This window comes from Callorhinus ursinus, unplaced genomic scaffold, assembly GCF_003265705.2.
Source record: "Callorhinus ursinus isolate GAN/ISIS: 27379988/994484 unplaced genomic scaffold, GSC_fseal_2.0 scaffold10, whole genome shotgun sequence".
Taxonomy (NCBI): Eukaryota; Metazoa; Chordata; class Mammalia; order Carnivora; family Otariidae; genus Callorhinus; species Callorhinus ursinus.
Window position 1 is genome coordinate 68,117,317 of NW_027397072.1, and position 15,719 is coordinate 68,133,035.

Genomic DNA, 15,719 nt, shown 5'->3' on the forward strand with positions numbered 1-15,719 from the left:
AAGTCCAAATGAGAGTTGGTGAAAAATTCTTAAGGATCAATACTGACATCTTGTCTATGGTGTGAACCAGAACTTAGAAGCTCAGGCAAGACTTGGTGGACGAAAGGCTGGATGAGACAGCATTTGTTATATTGCTGGGTTTGATTTTGTCCATATGTAAAAGTCAATGGTGCAAGGAATTAACATGGGAGTAGTGAACAAAGTTTTGGGGCTCTGGAGACAATTACTAAAGAATGTAGAAACAGCCTTTATTTGGGGGGTGCTATTAACAAGCTGACATTCTCAGAGAATTCCAAGGAGAAATGGCCTTTCATGAGGTCTGTGGCTCTGAATGTTCTGTGGTCAAATTTCCTTCTTGAGAAGCAAAGACAAGAGGCAAAGAAATTAGTTATGAACAAACTTGTGGACAAGCCTCTAAATAGGAAGACCTACTCTATCTTTAAGGTTAAACCAAAAGATGGAAATAATACCATTGTTGTGTTAATCCCCTTCAGGACAAAATTAGCTGCAGTTCCATCATTAATCCTGCCAAGAGAGGAAATTATTTGTGATTATATCATGTCCCTTCATTATTTAACTATACCTAGATGCTCCTTGAGGTTATAACTATTTTTTTCTCTTTTTATTAGGCCAATTACTATGACTCCATGGCTGTAGCTAAGGACAAGATGACAGTATTTCAACAAATTTATTTTTAGCAATTAATAATAATTGAGCCAATCCCTGCCCATAAACAGAATTAGTGGTCCCTGAAACATCAAGATAAAAACATCTTAGAATTCTATTCTGTGGAAGATTTGTTTAGATCATGTTTCATAATAAGGGGTAAACGGAGTACAACTACAGGAAGTCTATATGAAAGTATATGTTGTTTTCAGTTACTATAGTCATTCTGTTTTATCATTTACAACTGGATCAAATTATGTTATTCCGGTGTGGTATAAAGAAAGATCACTAGTCAGGAAGTCACATCAGTAAGCTCTAGTTCTATTTTGTATGAACTTCAAAAAGTGGACTTTGTCGCTAGACCTTATTTTTTCTTTTAATCTAGAAAAATATAGGATTTGAATACATGGTTGATATCAGCTTTTCAACTCCCCAATGCTTGATTCTAAGAATTAGATGGGTCACGCCTGAGTGTGTTCTACACTCTGAAATTTATTTCAAAAGGAAATATAAACAGTTTATAGAGAATGATATTTTTAATCATGTATTCATTCATTTAATATGTGTATCACTTAAAAGTGCTTCATGAATGTTAACTCTGTTTATAATGTTGTACTTGCTGTTATGGGATGGGAGTTTCTATCGGGAAGAATCTTAAGTCAAAGACTTGCAGTGTGTTTGTGAGTTCTACTATTGCCACCATGATATAGATGAAGATGTGAACTGTATCAACCATTTATTAGAAATGGGAAAGCCACATAATGATAGTGTTTCTCACAATACAGAGCCAAGACGTGGGGACCACAGCCTTGGCTTTGCAGTCAAATAACTCTTCCCTGTCCCCAGAAATATCCCATTAAATATTAAACCCCTTTAAATTAGGAATTGCTTTGAAACGGCAACTTTGGTCCTTGGATGTTCCATCTACACGGGGCTGTTTAAAACTGAGTGACCAAATAAGTGAGCGATAGAATGAGCAAACGAGAGAAGGAGGGTTAGAAAGATGTTTACCCAGTAACTTGTGGGAGAACATTCTGCCTCATAAATTCTTGGAAAAAAATACTTAGAGACATCAAATTGTCTACTCTCAATTAGCCATTTGTTCATTAATTGATTACAGTAGAAGAAAAGTAGATGTGGCTAAAATACTGACTAAATGCACATGTTTAAAAAGAAAAACATCAAAACAAGACAATTGAAATATAATAGAAACAAGTTTAATTATGTGTTAATAATTGTTGAAGCTGACTGACAGGTATGTGAGTTTTAATATAGCATTCTATTTTTGCATATTTTGAAAATGATCTTAATAAAGAATTAAAAATAAATAGACAAGCTGAGGTTTTATTTATGGCAGCTGTCATGTTTCACTCTGGTGATCACAGTCCATGTAGCACAGGAATCATAAAACGGGAAATTCCATGCTAGTGATACTCAAATAGAAGATTACCTTGGCCCTAGGCACTGTTATATCACATATTGGTACCACTTTAATTGAAATGATACGGGCAGCAAGAAAGGCAAGATGATGTCCCATAACGGTATTTAGGGAGACCAGCAGACAAAGCAGGATTTCCAACCAAAATTATGACATATTTATTCAGAGCTACTTAGAAAGGAGGAAGGGAAAGGTACAGACTTAGAGTCATATCATGGACTTTTGGGTAAAAGACTTCTCTTTTTAAGCCAATTTTTGATATTTTAAAGGGAGAGTGAGTGGCCTCCGTAGCTACTGATAATCAGTATTAAAGTGGGGCGGGGGGTCAGCTTGCTGTGAGCTATCATGGAGTCCATGGTATATTGACTTACCTACTCTCTACATTTCCCATGCTCAGAATTTTCCCAACTGATTAAAGTGGTATCTATATATATTCCTATGACACACTCAACATGTAAAAGCTCCAGTCATCTAAAATGTTTATTTAAAATTCCAAATTCCAATCCTCCCAAACTTCATTTGAAATATCACACTTTTGACCAACTTAAAAATTTACTGTTGTCACTGACTATTTAGGTTTTTACTGGATTTCAACCCATTCTATGAATTAGGCAAGCGGCACCAGCTTAATTATAGGAGTGATTCAACAGGACAGAATCTCACAGATGTTCAGAAAAAGGAAAGTACTCTGTTATTGCTTCCTGGGATTCACAGACATATTGAGCCTCTCTCCCTTCCATAGTCACCATTGCCTGGCTTTCAAAGATTTACATCCTTATTGAAATGGCTTGTCTTTTTCTGACCCATTTTTCCCTTTAAGGTTGCTCATGATTTCCATTCGAAACTATTATTCACCTGGATACAGATGATAAATATCGAGAGACACATCTGATTTACACCAAGCACTTCACTTCTCCCATCAACCATGACAGCCCATTAAGATAAGTATGCTAGGGTTACAGTATTTTAGAAAATATTTTCCAGTGTCAAGCACTTGATTTTGAAAATGGTTTGGTAATCCATGTTCTAAGAAACAAATTTGCTATGAATAAAAGATGACTAAAGGCGTGAGAATGTGTGTTTATGCATGGGAGAAAGTTGCATCACACCTTATGTAACGTAGTTCATAACAGTACGTTCTGCATTAGCAAGATTAATTTTCTGGAGTCACAGTGAAGTTTACTCGACAGATGATTGCCAGCAAGATAGGACTCTAAACTCCAGGGAAATGTTCCAAGGGATCCATGGTCTGCTAGTTGAGGATAGTCTTTTCAATCTGCCTTCCCCTTCAAATTGATTCTTCAGTGAGGTATAATTGAATTTTTTTTTCAGAAATATATTTGAAAAGAAAAACATGTTGTACCCTTGCTTCTGTACAATTTCTTATCACAACTTGGTGTCCTTAGTCCCCACTCTGAAATGTCTTGGCCTCTAGTTTCTCCTCAGCTCCCATCCGTCTAGCTCACAGCTGTCCTAACAATTACCCTAACATTTTACCTGAATCCTGAGAAGTCCCTGCTCTTTACTGCTTAACCTCACATTATATTTGGCTTTCTGTCTTATGGACCCTCCGAGTGAGGTCCATTTACACTCACCCTTAGGTCCAGTCCCATCCTGACTCTAGGACTACACTAAACCCAAGTAAAGAAGATTTTTATAAACACTCAAGGAGATTAAAAATACCATTCAGCAAAATTAGGTTATTGATTGTATCTGGAGAATGAGAACAAAGATGAAGTGAGGAGTTGTCTCAGGTTTCTCAATGGAAGGCTGTGTCTTTGTCAGGTATAAGGAGTTTTGGATGCATACAAAACACATGTAGACAGGTGAATATATGTAACTATACATTCGGGAGAAAGGACTCAATTGAAGATAAGAAAATATGTATCATTAGCAAACAGGTTAAAGATGAAACCCAGGAGTAAATGTTATAAGCCACGGATAGTATGTCAAGTGAGAAGTGAAGAAGGACAAAGAAAGAATATGGGAAAACATAATACTAAAGCATGGAAAGACAAGACGACTCCCAAGGAGTCATAAATGAAAAAGCCTAGAATTCTCTGAGATGCAAACTCACACACTCAACTAATATTTCACATATATCTCACACTTTACAAATCACAAAATGAACTCTTGATCTCTCCCTTAGGCTTACAAATTCCATATTATCGCTCAAACAGAAAAGCTTATTCTGTTTCCATTTACTCCCTACATCCAATCCATCAGGGACTCCTGCTACTTCTAATTCTAGAAACGCAACTCCAAGTCTTTAGCTCTTCTCCATCTCAAATGTCATCTCCTTAATCCAATTCACCAGCATCTCTTGCTGAAATATTCTCTTAGCAGTTCTTACCACTAGCCTTGGCCTATTATCCAGATCATGTTACTGCCCTGCCATGGACGAAAACTTTAAATGTTCTGTTACATGTAGAATTTAACCTGGCCCCTTTCCAAAAATAAAAGCTGTTGAAGGATCTCCCCCTTGCCTTTGTTCCTCAACCTCATCTCGTAATACTGTTTTCCACTCTCATTGGGCCACACTGTCTTAGTCAGGGTGGTTCTCTGCAGAAACAGAACCAATAGGATTTCTGGCTAGAGGGAGACAGACAGATATGAGGTGATTTATTATTAGTTATTTGGATCACATGATTATGGAGACCAAGAAGTCCTACAATGTGCTGTCTGCAAGCTGGAGGACGAGGAAAGCCAGTGGTATAATTCAATCTGAGTCTGAAGGCCTGAGAACCAAGAGAGCCAATGGTCTAGGTTCCTGAGCCCAAAGGCCTAAGAACCAGCACACCAATGTCTGTGGGGCAGAAGATGGATGTCCCAGTTAAAATAAAAGTATAAATTCACTTTGCTCGACATTTTTCTTCTATTCAGGCCCTTAAGATCTGGAATGATGCCCACTCACATTGTGAGGGTCGTTCTTCTTTCCTCAGTTCACCAATTCAAATGCTCATCTTTTCTGCATACACCCTCAGAGACACACCTAGAAATAATGTCTCAGCAGCTATTTGGGTGTCCCTTAGCCCAGTCATATGACATGCAACGTTAGTCCTCCCAGCCACTACAACACCTGCATACCCAACAAACTTGCTGAACTCTTTTCAGCCTCTGTGCCTTCATGAGTGGGGTACGGCAAAGCTTCTTTCAAGCCACTTTCCCTAAACTTAATTCTTACATGTAAGTCCCAAGAGATCATTACCCATGTTATTAGGTAGTATGTCCACAGGAAACCAGCACACGCCTGAGATTAAGTTGCCAGAATTAATAAATTATGGACTTTCTTAGTTGCCAAATACCCACTTACTACAATATACTCATGCTGCTTCTTCTAAACTTGTCTGGTCTGGCTATGGAGTTACATTCCTGACCCAGACAGTTAATCAAGACATCAACCTATAAAATTAGGTCATACATAGTCTAGCATTTAAATTTTTCTGCGGTCAGATGCCCAATTCTCCTTTCGGTCTTTCCCTACTACTATTACCTATTATAAGCTATGGAATACATCTAGGCTGTCTCACTCCTTTATCATCAAACAGGTCTGGTTTCTGACAACCAAGCTACATTGCAGGGATAACTTCTACCTAAAGTGTGGATCCCGGGCTTTTGAACTGATGTGTCCATGGAGATAGAACTTACGTGTCCTCCAGGAAATTTCCAGACTAACAAATGTTCACAGTGATCACACCTTTCTCTTAACTCTTACGACTATGTCCTGCTAGGCCTTTTTAGAAATGTTTCATGTGCTATCTTGGATTTTAATTATTTTGCCGTATAATGCTATTAGTCAGGTCTGCATTGTTTCTCCACAGCTACCTTGTCCCAGTTTGAGGATAATTTGTCCGGTTCAACTTTGCCTTCTGTAAAATGTCCTACACATTGGAGTATTTCAAAAAATATCCACTGTTTATGTAACTGATTCTTTAATTCACATGAAAATATTTTGCTAGTAATAACTGGGAAATATGTTAAGTGTGAATAGAGAAATTTGGAACTAACATGTCATATATGGCTATATTTTATTTGGAAATATTTGGTTGACTAAAAAATTCTAATGTAGGGGCACCTGGGTGGCTCAGTCGGTTAAGCATTTGCCTTTGCCTCAGGTCATGATCCCAGGCTCCTGGGCATTGGACTCCTTGCTCAGTGGGGAGCCTGCTTCTTCCTCTGCCTGCTACTCCCCCTGCTTGTGTACGTGTGCGTGCATGCTCTCTCTCTCTGATAAATAAATAAAAATCTTTTAAAAAATTCTAATATAATATAGAGAATTACCTTTCCTGGTACTTAATTTCCTTACATGTATATATTTTTTGTTTTGTTTTAGAATGTAGAAAAAATAAACTACTAGGTACTATCACAATTAATGAAGGATAAAAGGACTTAGAATTGCTAAGTAAACTCTTGTCCACTGGAACCAATGTAACGTCCTGAGAGATTCCTAAGAGTGCTGTCCCACTTCTGTTCAATAAGTGCCCTTTTATACTTTGTTGTCTGGTGATTGGTCTACTGGGCATTCCATGCTAAATTTAGTGAATCAACAGTACAGCTATCAACGAGAGAGATTAGTGAGCTTTGAATTATAGAGCAATAATAAATTTATTGTGCCTAAAAACAATCTGATCCAATCCCTTTAATTATTTGAATTGCAACTGTATAAAAAAGAAAAAATCTAACCGATAAGGTAATATTTTAATATTACCTTCTTCTGAACAAATTATTGATAGTAAATGGATCTCAAAGCCTGAATTTGCAGAATTGTTGATAGATTCCTCCATTATCCAGATGCTCCACAATGCCAGAGCTACTGATAGATGAAGCAATTATAGAATAACTCCCACTGGGTTCACAAGGAAAGATTAAAATGAGGTTTGGAAATCTGAGAATAACAAAATGCACTTCTGATTCAAGATGGTGCACTAATCATATGCACGTCTCCTATTTTCACATGAAATCGTCTAAAATGATAGAAGATTCATTAAAATATATATACTCCCAACATAACAATGTTTATAAATGAGCAGCAAACCAGAAACTTTGTGGAATCCTGAAAAGAACAAAGCAGATGAGACAGGGTAAAGAAGGAGACCGTATCTCAAAATGTATGAAGCAATGACACCAAGGGTGCTCCATGCCCAAAAGTAGTGAATGCTAGAAACAGACAAGGCCCAGAGGTCAATGTAATTTTATAGAAAAAAAAAAAAAACTACTGAAATTTCATTTTTATTTTTTATTTTTATTTTTTTTTAAAGATTTTAATTTATTTGAGAGAGAGAGAATGAGAGACAGAGAGCACGAGAGGGAAGAGGGTCAGAGGGAGAAGCAGACACCCCCCCCCCTTCCCCGCTGAGCAGGAAGCCCGATGTGGGACTCGATCCTGGGACTCCAGGATCGTGACCTGAGCCGAAGGCAGTCGCTTAACCAACTGAGGCACCCAGGTGCCCCAAAACTACTGAAATTTTAGCAAAGAAGTTTAACCTGTTTTAATCTTCCTGCTTCCTCCTATTTAAAGCAATAATGAGACTATTCTCAACTGAAAAACACAATGTGCGAGCTTGACAGTCTCTGGAGCAGCTATACCAAAAAGAATAGGTGTCTGAGCATCTCACTCACATTTAAGTCTCATTCTCCAAATCAAGTCCCAGTACCAAGCTACAGAAAAACTTCCTACCTCCTGCCCCAAGCAAGTTGCTTATCCACACAGATAATTTAATAGGAAATACCCATTAAAGATGAGTACATGGTCATAAATAAGCACATAAGAATAAATGCCAACATCATGACAGAGAAAACAAACTCAAAATTTAACTGGTAATAAAATGGATATAATTAATATGCTCAGAAGGTCAAAAAAGTATCACTTGCAGGAAACAAACATAGGTTATTATTTTAAGACAGAGATATTGGATAGAAAAATGGAAATTTTATTTTTTATTTATTTTTTTTTACAAGTGGATCAGTTTATTAAGTAGGAAGTGAAGAAAGTGGGGCACAAATAGAACTATGCAACACCCAAACTGAACCGAATCTGAGATTCCTGAAAAAACATCTGTCAGTTACACAATTGGCCACTTCCTCCCCCGCTGATACAGGGGCTTGTCAGGGGAGTCGCGGGAATAAGTCAGGGAGCGGGACCGGTGGTTGCTCCTGGGGCTGGGAATGGTCTCTGTGTAACTTTCAAGGCCAGGTCTCGGACTCAGGATCGAGACTTCATAGCAGGTGCAGCCAGACCCAGCAAGATGGCTGCGACCGCGAAGCCCCGAGCAGCGATCCGGGGGGGCGCACCATGAGCTGAGAGCGGTGGCTCTGACCCCGATGGAAGCAGGAGAGGCCGTAGGTTAGGGCGGCCGCCGTGACCAGGCAGCCTATGGGTACCACTGGGTTCTCGCGGGTCTTGCGAAGAAATTTTTCCTTGAAGCTTTCTTGAGTGCTGTGGATACTGGGGCTAAAGCCCTCAATGACTGGGGGCTGTGCTGGTTCAAAGGGTACCCCGGGAGTCAGGGGACCAGGAGCCGCCATGTTCCAGGGAACTGCTTTGGGAGAAAATACGGACGCTAAACTCCAGAAAAATGGAAATTTTAAACTAAAGACATCACTAAATGTGCTAGATAGCATACTATGCAAAACGAAAAAGCAAATTCATTAGCTAGAGGAGCACATCAAGAAGTTATCTTAGTGTGAAGCACAGAGGGGAAAGAGAGGTAAGATCTAAAAGAAACATTAAGAGAATCTGAGGATAAACCTGGATTTTCTGCCATCTGTTGAGCAAGAGTTTTAGAAGGGGGAAACTGAACGAAAAAGAACTCATATTTAAACAAATGGTAGTAAAATTTCCCGGACCTGAGGCAAGGTAGGAGTCCTATGATATTAAAGCATTACAAGTGTTAAGTGAATAAAAACAACACGACTAGAAACAGTGTAGCAATATTTCAGAACATCCAGATAAAGTAAAAAGTAATTTTAGTACTCTTAACAATAATAAACATTACCCAGAAGGAAGAGAATCAGAACACTGTCTGATTTCTCAGTAGCTACACAAGTTTCAAGAAGCCAATAAATCAACACTGCCAAGAATTGAGAGAACATTGTATTTCTTTATTCATTCCTTTCCTCTCTCTTTCTCTTTTCCTTCTATATTTTATAGTCCTTTGTTTTCTGTTTTTAACATTTGACATCCCAGTTGGCTAACACTCGCAGGAGTAGAACTGACATCGTACTGGCAAAGGCAAATTAATGAATGTAATGATAAAGTGAAAAGCTCAGAAAATCAAACAGAAAGATAAACAGTGAGGGAAAAATAAAACTAAAAAACCCCAAACATAAAAAATATAAAAGACAAATGGATTTGCTACTCCTGGACTATACGTGCAGTTAGATAAAATTAACTTAAAAGTGACCATTAGAAGCACTTAAATCTTTCTGTATTTTGATTGTTCATAGAAAAACCACTATAACCACCCATGTATAGAAAAACCATTAACAAGAATAAACTGAAGGACATATAACATATTTATGCTCAAACTTCACTTCTAGTAAAGATGGAGTAATAGGGACCAGATTTACTCTGTATCTTCAAACAACTGAAAAACTGGATAAAAATATATGAGCCGATGGTTTCTAAAACACTGGACATCAGGCACCTCAGAAGAGAAGTGCCTAAGAGAGAAGAAATAAATGAGAGCTCAACAATGGTCCCACTTACTGCGACTATGTCCAAGACACAACCAATATGTGAGCCCGGGGGGTGCGGGACAGACTCTTCCATTGAGCAGAAGCAGCTGAGAGTCCGGGGAAATTAAGGTAGCTCTGATGGGTAGAACAGAGTAACAGATAGGAGAATGCTGAGCGGTCAAAGATTGGCAAACTACAGCCTATGTGTCGAATCCAGCCCACAGCTTGTTTTCATAAAGCCCATGTACTAAGAATGGTCTTCATATTTCTTTTATTTAAGGAATATAAAGAAAAAGAAAAATATGTGACAGAATTTGTATGTCGCTTACAAAGCCTGAGATATTTCTATCTGACCTTTTGCCAATCTCTGATGTTGAGGGAATACCAGAGATTGCAGAGGCTTTTCCTTAAGTGTTCTTCAGAGTACTTATGAGGGTTTGTATGTGAGAAACCTACCTGGGGCCAGGGAAAGGATTGCCCAAAAGCATTTGAGGGGAGGACTGAGAGCCTCCACCAGACCAGGAATGGTGCTGGCTCTCTGAAGCCAGACTGGGAAACAATCATGTGCATGGTATTGGGTAAAGGATGCTAAAGGGTTTTGCCTCAGTAGTGGGGAATAATTATATATATTATATAATATATAATAATAATTATATATTATTATATAATAATAATTTAAAGGAGCACTGACTAAATACTGTGCTGGTACTAACAACTCTTTTTTTTTTTTTTTAAAGATTTTATTTATTTATTTGAGAGAGAGAGAGCACGAGAGGGAAGAGGGTCAGAGGGAGAAGCAGACTCCCTGCTGAGCAGGGAGCCCGACGCGGGACTCGATCCCGGGACTCCAGGATCATGACCTGAGCCGAAGGCAGTCGCTTAACCAACTGAGCCACCCAGGCGCCCTGGTACTAACAACTCTTAAAAGGGATACCCGAAGATCAAATGGTTTCCAAGTAACTTAACTTCATCTTGGAACAGAACTATAGAATATTTATGAATATTCATATATATATGAATACAAAAATATCCACCTCCCCCCAAATCTAAAATTTATAATTTCCGGTGTTATACTGAAAATTACCAAATGTGCAAAGATTTACAAAAATACAATGAGGAGAAAAACTTGTCATATTGAAAGCAAAATGAAACTCACAATTATTGAAGACTTAGTAGACAAAGAAATTTAAAAATATTGGTTTAATTGTATTCTTAATTTCGAAAAAGCTGGAGGAAATGATAGGCATTTGATAGAGATATGAACTTCCAAATGAACATCACAGTGAACTTCTAGAGATAGAAAATAAAATGTCATAGATGAAAAATACATTGGATGAGATTAATAATAGATCAGGCATTAGAAAAGATAGTATATTTTAAAGTACAATAATTGGAACTATTAAAAATAAGACAGAACAAAATGAAAAGAGTATTAGAGAGTTTTGAAACAAATTATAGTCTGATATATGTGTAATTGTTGTAGTCCTTGAAGAACAGAGTATAAGTGAGGCACAGAAAATATTCTTAGAAATAATCGCTAAAATTTTCCAAATTTACGAGAAATAGAAGCCCACAGATTGAAGAAGTTCATTGAGCATTGACAAATTTCTCAAGAGAAGCAATGCAAATGAAGCAACATCTTTAAAACACTGAAAGAAAGGTCTCTACAACAATCAAGTGTATACCCAACAACAGTGTTTTTCAAAATGAAGGTGAAATACCATTTTTTAAGAAGTACAAAAGCTCAAAGAATTCATCACCAACAGCTCAAAGAAATGTTAAAAGGAGCCATTAATGTGAAAGGAAAATGATACCCAGTAGAAATATGGATCTACTGAAAGAATAAAGAGTACTGAAAATGTGTTTTAGCAAATATATACGATTTTTCTTTTTATTTAAATCTCTTTAAAGGATAACAGACTATTTAAACAAAAGAATAACAATATAGCATATGCAAGTATTCACAATATAAAATATGACAAAGGCCCAGAGGAGAGAAAGTAAACTGTTCTAAGGCTCTTATATTATACATGAACTGGTATGAGGTCATTTGAAGGTAGACTGCATGAACTTAAATATATACACTAAAAACCCAAAGTCAATAATAATAAAAAAAGGCAGTTAGAAGACCATTAGTAGAAATACAAAGGAATAATGAAAATTACATAAACAGCAGGGGCACCTGGCTGGCTCAGTTGGCAGAGAATGCGACTCTTGATCTTGGGGTTGTGAGTTTGAGCCCATGTTGGGTGTAGAGATTACTTAAAAATAAAAATCCTAACAAAAATTACATAAATACACAACTTAAAGGAGGCAGAAAAAGAGAAAAAAAGGGAGCAAAGAACAGATAAGAAAAAATATAATACAAACTGTAAGATGGCAGATTTAATCTTGACTGTATAACCATATTAAATGTAAGAGATTTAAAACTCCAACTAAAAGGCAGCGATCATCTTATTTGATTTTTTAAAGGCATAACTTAAATTTATTTTTCTAGTAAAAGAGCTTCAAAATTTGTGAAGCAAAACCTGATCAAACTGCAAGTAGGAACAGAAAAATCTGCAATTAGAATGAAATTTCAACAGACTATACAATAGAGTCTTTGTGGCATTAGGTATAATACAATCCACAAAAGAAAAAATGCGAAGTTGGACTTCATAGAAAGTAAAATCTTCTCTATGAAAGAAGCTGAAAGAATGGCAAGACAATCCACAGAAAGGGAGAAAAAATTCTTTACAAAGCCTATATTCAATAAAGGACCCATATTAGAATATCTAAAAAACTCTCAAAACACTAACAACAAAACCAACTTTTAATGGGCAAAAGATTTGAATAGACACTTCAACAAAGAAGATACATAAGTGGCAAAAAGGCTCATGAAAAGTTGCTCAACAGGATTATTATGGAAATACATATTAAAACTACAATGAAATGCTACCACATACCTTTTAGAATGGTGAAGATGAAGTAGACTGACCACCACAGGTTTGGTGAGAATGTGAAGAATCTGTCATTCCCATATACTGTGTGTGAGAATGTAAAAGGGTACAGCTACTTTGGAAAACAATTTGCCAGTTTCCCATTAAGTTAAACATATATCTATCATATAATCCAGTCATCCAACTTTTAGGTATTTACCCAAGAGAATCAAAACATGAACCTACAATGACTTGTACACAAATGTTTTCAGTAGCTTCATTTGTAATAGCTCCAAACTAGAAACAACATAAATACCCATTAACAGGTGAAATGGAGGTACAAGTTTGGCATACTCATATAAGGAAATCTATTAAAATATAAAGTAATACACTACTGAAACATACAACAACATGGAGTGAGAGGAAACAGAGAAGAAAATATACTGTTATTTGATACATGGAAAGTTTAAAACATCACTGATCCAATCCAAAACTTTTAATTTCCCAAAAGTGAAAATGAGTGCTTCAGAAGACTAAGCTCTTTAGTGGTAACACCAAAATTAGAACACAGGTCTCCTTATTCCTAACTCAGTGTTTACCTTCATTCAATAGATACTCTGTATTGCCCAACATTTTATATCTGAGAAAGGGGAAATTTCCTACTGCGCCATAATTTTATTCAGATTCCCACATCTGTGAAGAAATGTACATTTTCATGGATACTCCTATCAGGTTAGAAATAATAGCACATTTATGTTCCAACCAACATAAATGTCACAAGATTTTCAATATAAGAAAAATGTGTGGAATCTATCAGTTATGCCATTTCAAATTAAGCATTATGTGGAATTATATATAAACCCATTAAATTATATTCCAGTACAAAAAGATCAGGAAGTCATACAAATAATTTAGCATAGAACAGAAAACTATGAGTAACTGGCTAAATTGAAAAGCATTATAAAATTTCAAAGGAAAAGCAGAGAATTTTGAGTTAAAGAAACAGGAATGATTAAATGGAAGAGATATTTCCAATTTCTACATAGTGCAACTTTTTTTTTCTTTAAAAATATGACATCTTATTGGGGTGGTTGTGTGGCTTAGTCCATTAAGTGACTATCTCTTGATTTCAACTCAGGTCATGATCTCAGGGTCCTGAGATCAGCCCCATGAAGGACTCAGCACTCAGGGTGGAGTCTGCTTGTCCTCCCTCTGCTCCTCCCCCAACTTCATCACATGCTCGCTCTTTCTTTCTCCCTCCTTCTCAATAAATAAATAAAAATAAATAAATAAATAAATAAATAAATAAAATCTTAAAAAAATGTGCCATTCTATTATGAGACCACCTGGCAAAGCAGTAGGAAAAAACATTCCCATAGTCTCACTCCAAGGTTCTATTAGTGATTTCTCTATAGTTTCTTTGTTACAAAATAATTTTTACATTATTTTTTTTAAAGATTTTTTATTTATTCATTCGAGACACAGAGGCACACAGAGAGAGAGAGAGAGAGAGAGAGAGAGAGAGAGAGAGAGAGAGCATGAGCAGGGGGAGAGGCAAAGGGAGAGGGAGAAGCCGGCTCCCCGCTGAGCGAGGAGCCTGATGCAGGGCTCGATCCCAGGACCCCAGGATCACGACCTGAGCCGAAGGCAGACGCTCAACCAACTGAGCCACACAGGAGCCTCTAATTTTTACATTATAGTATTAATTAGCATGCACATACTGCTAATTCTAAGAATTAAATAATTTCTGAAAGTCAATTTGTAGTATGCTTACTGTAAAATATTAAGAATGTAATGAAAATAAATAACCCCCAGAATCCCACACACATAAACAGTCTCAGTATTTTGATATACCTTGTCTTGTTTTTTGTGTTCTGTATCTTTTTAATACATTTGATCTTGTACTGTATACATTAATTTACGTGTAATTAACAAAGAGGAATCCACTGGTGAAAGAATATTTAAGAAGTCGTACCGATAACACCTGCCTGTGAGAGATCTGCAAGTCACTTGGATTATTCTAGTATTATAATTTCCATTATGTCCCGAATGCCTACTTTGTATTAGGCACTGTTCCAAGCACTTTATATGCATTAACTTATATAACTCATAACAAATGTCTTTACAGATCAAGAAACTGGACCCAGGTGTAAAACCAACATTTGTATTCCCTGATAAGAAAAAAATGTCTAATAATTGCTGAATGTAGTTCAGTTGTATGGAGGGAAGCCACTGAATTTGTCCATTTTATGGCACAATGAATACAATTTCTCCATTTTATGTTTATACTGTTTAATTAGTTTAGTCTTTTTGGAGCAACAGACAATAGCCCTGCTCATTGTTTCAAGTGATCAAATACTGGAAGAAATTTCACCCAAATTTTGTCTACCAATGGATAAACATTGTAGTTACTTTTTATTATTATGACCTCTGATGCACACTCAAAATTTGCTATTCTGCTTTCTTTTCAATCTTAACTATCATTTTTTATTTCATTCTATTGTCAACATTCTCATCTGTGTCTTTCTTATGCTTATTTATATTTTGCTTTAGCCTTCATGCCTTCTGCTTTCTGGTCAGTGCTTCATACAGATTTCCAAATAAATCTAGTTCCTGTAATCGATTGTTTTCAAAGTTCACTTTTGTTTTCAAAGGTCTTTATAATTTTTTAGTCTGGTGCTTTTTTCTCTTGTTCTCTAATATTTTTATTGGCCCTATTTGTTTAGTTCTATTTACCGATCATTGATAAAGGTATGTCTATGCAGACCTTGTAATCGGCCCCATGCATTAATACATGGATATGAGAATGGTAAACTCTCATGTTTACCATCTTTATTCCATGTACAGAGGATAATCCAGAAATTCTGTACTTAAGGATGAGCTGTGAACGAAGACAGGGAAAAAGGGCCTATTTCAAAGCTTCAAGTATTTATCTGTATAACCAGATGATACCCAGCCAAAGGCAGAAAATGCTGTTGTTTTAAAATAGGCTTGTCACAGGCCCTGTTTCATTAACACTC

The 15,719-nt window shown here is 36.7% G+C and overlaps 1 pseudogene; it reads right to left on the bottom strand.

Annotated features, from left to right (window-relative positions):
- Positions 1-8,038: 8,038 nt before the first annotated feature.
- On the bottom strand, positions 8,039-8,629 carry LOC112821471 (HIG1 domain family member 2A pseudogene; annotated as a pseudogene).
- Between the last annotated feature and the right edge of the window lie 7,090 nt (positions 8,630-15,719).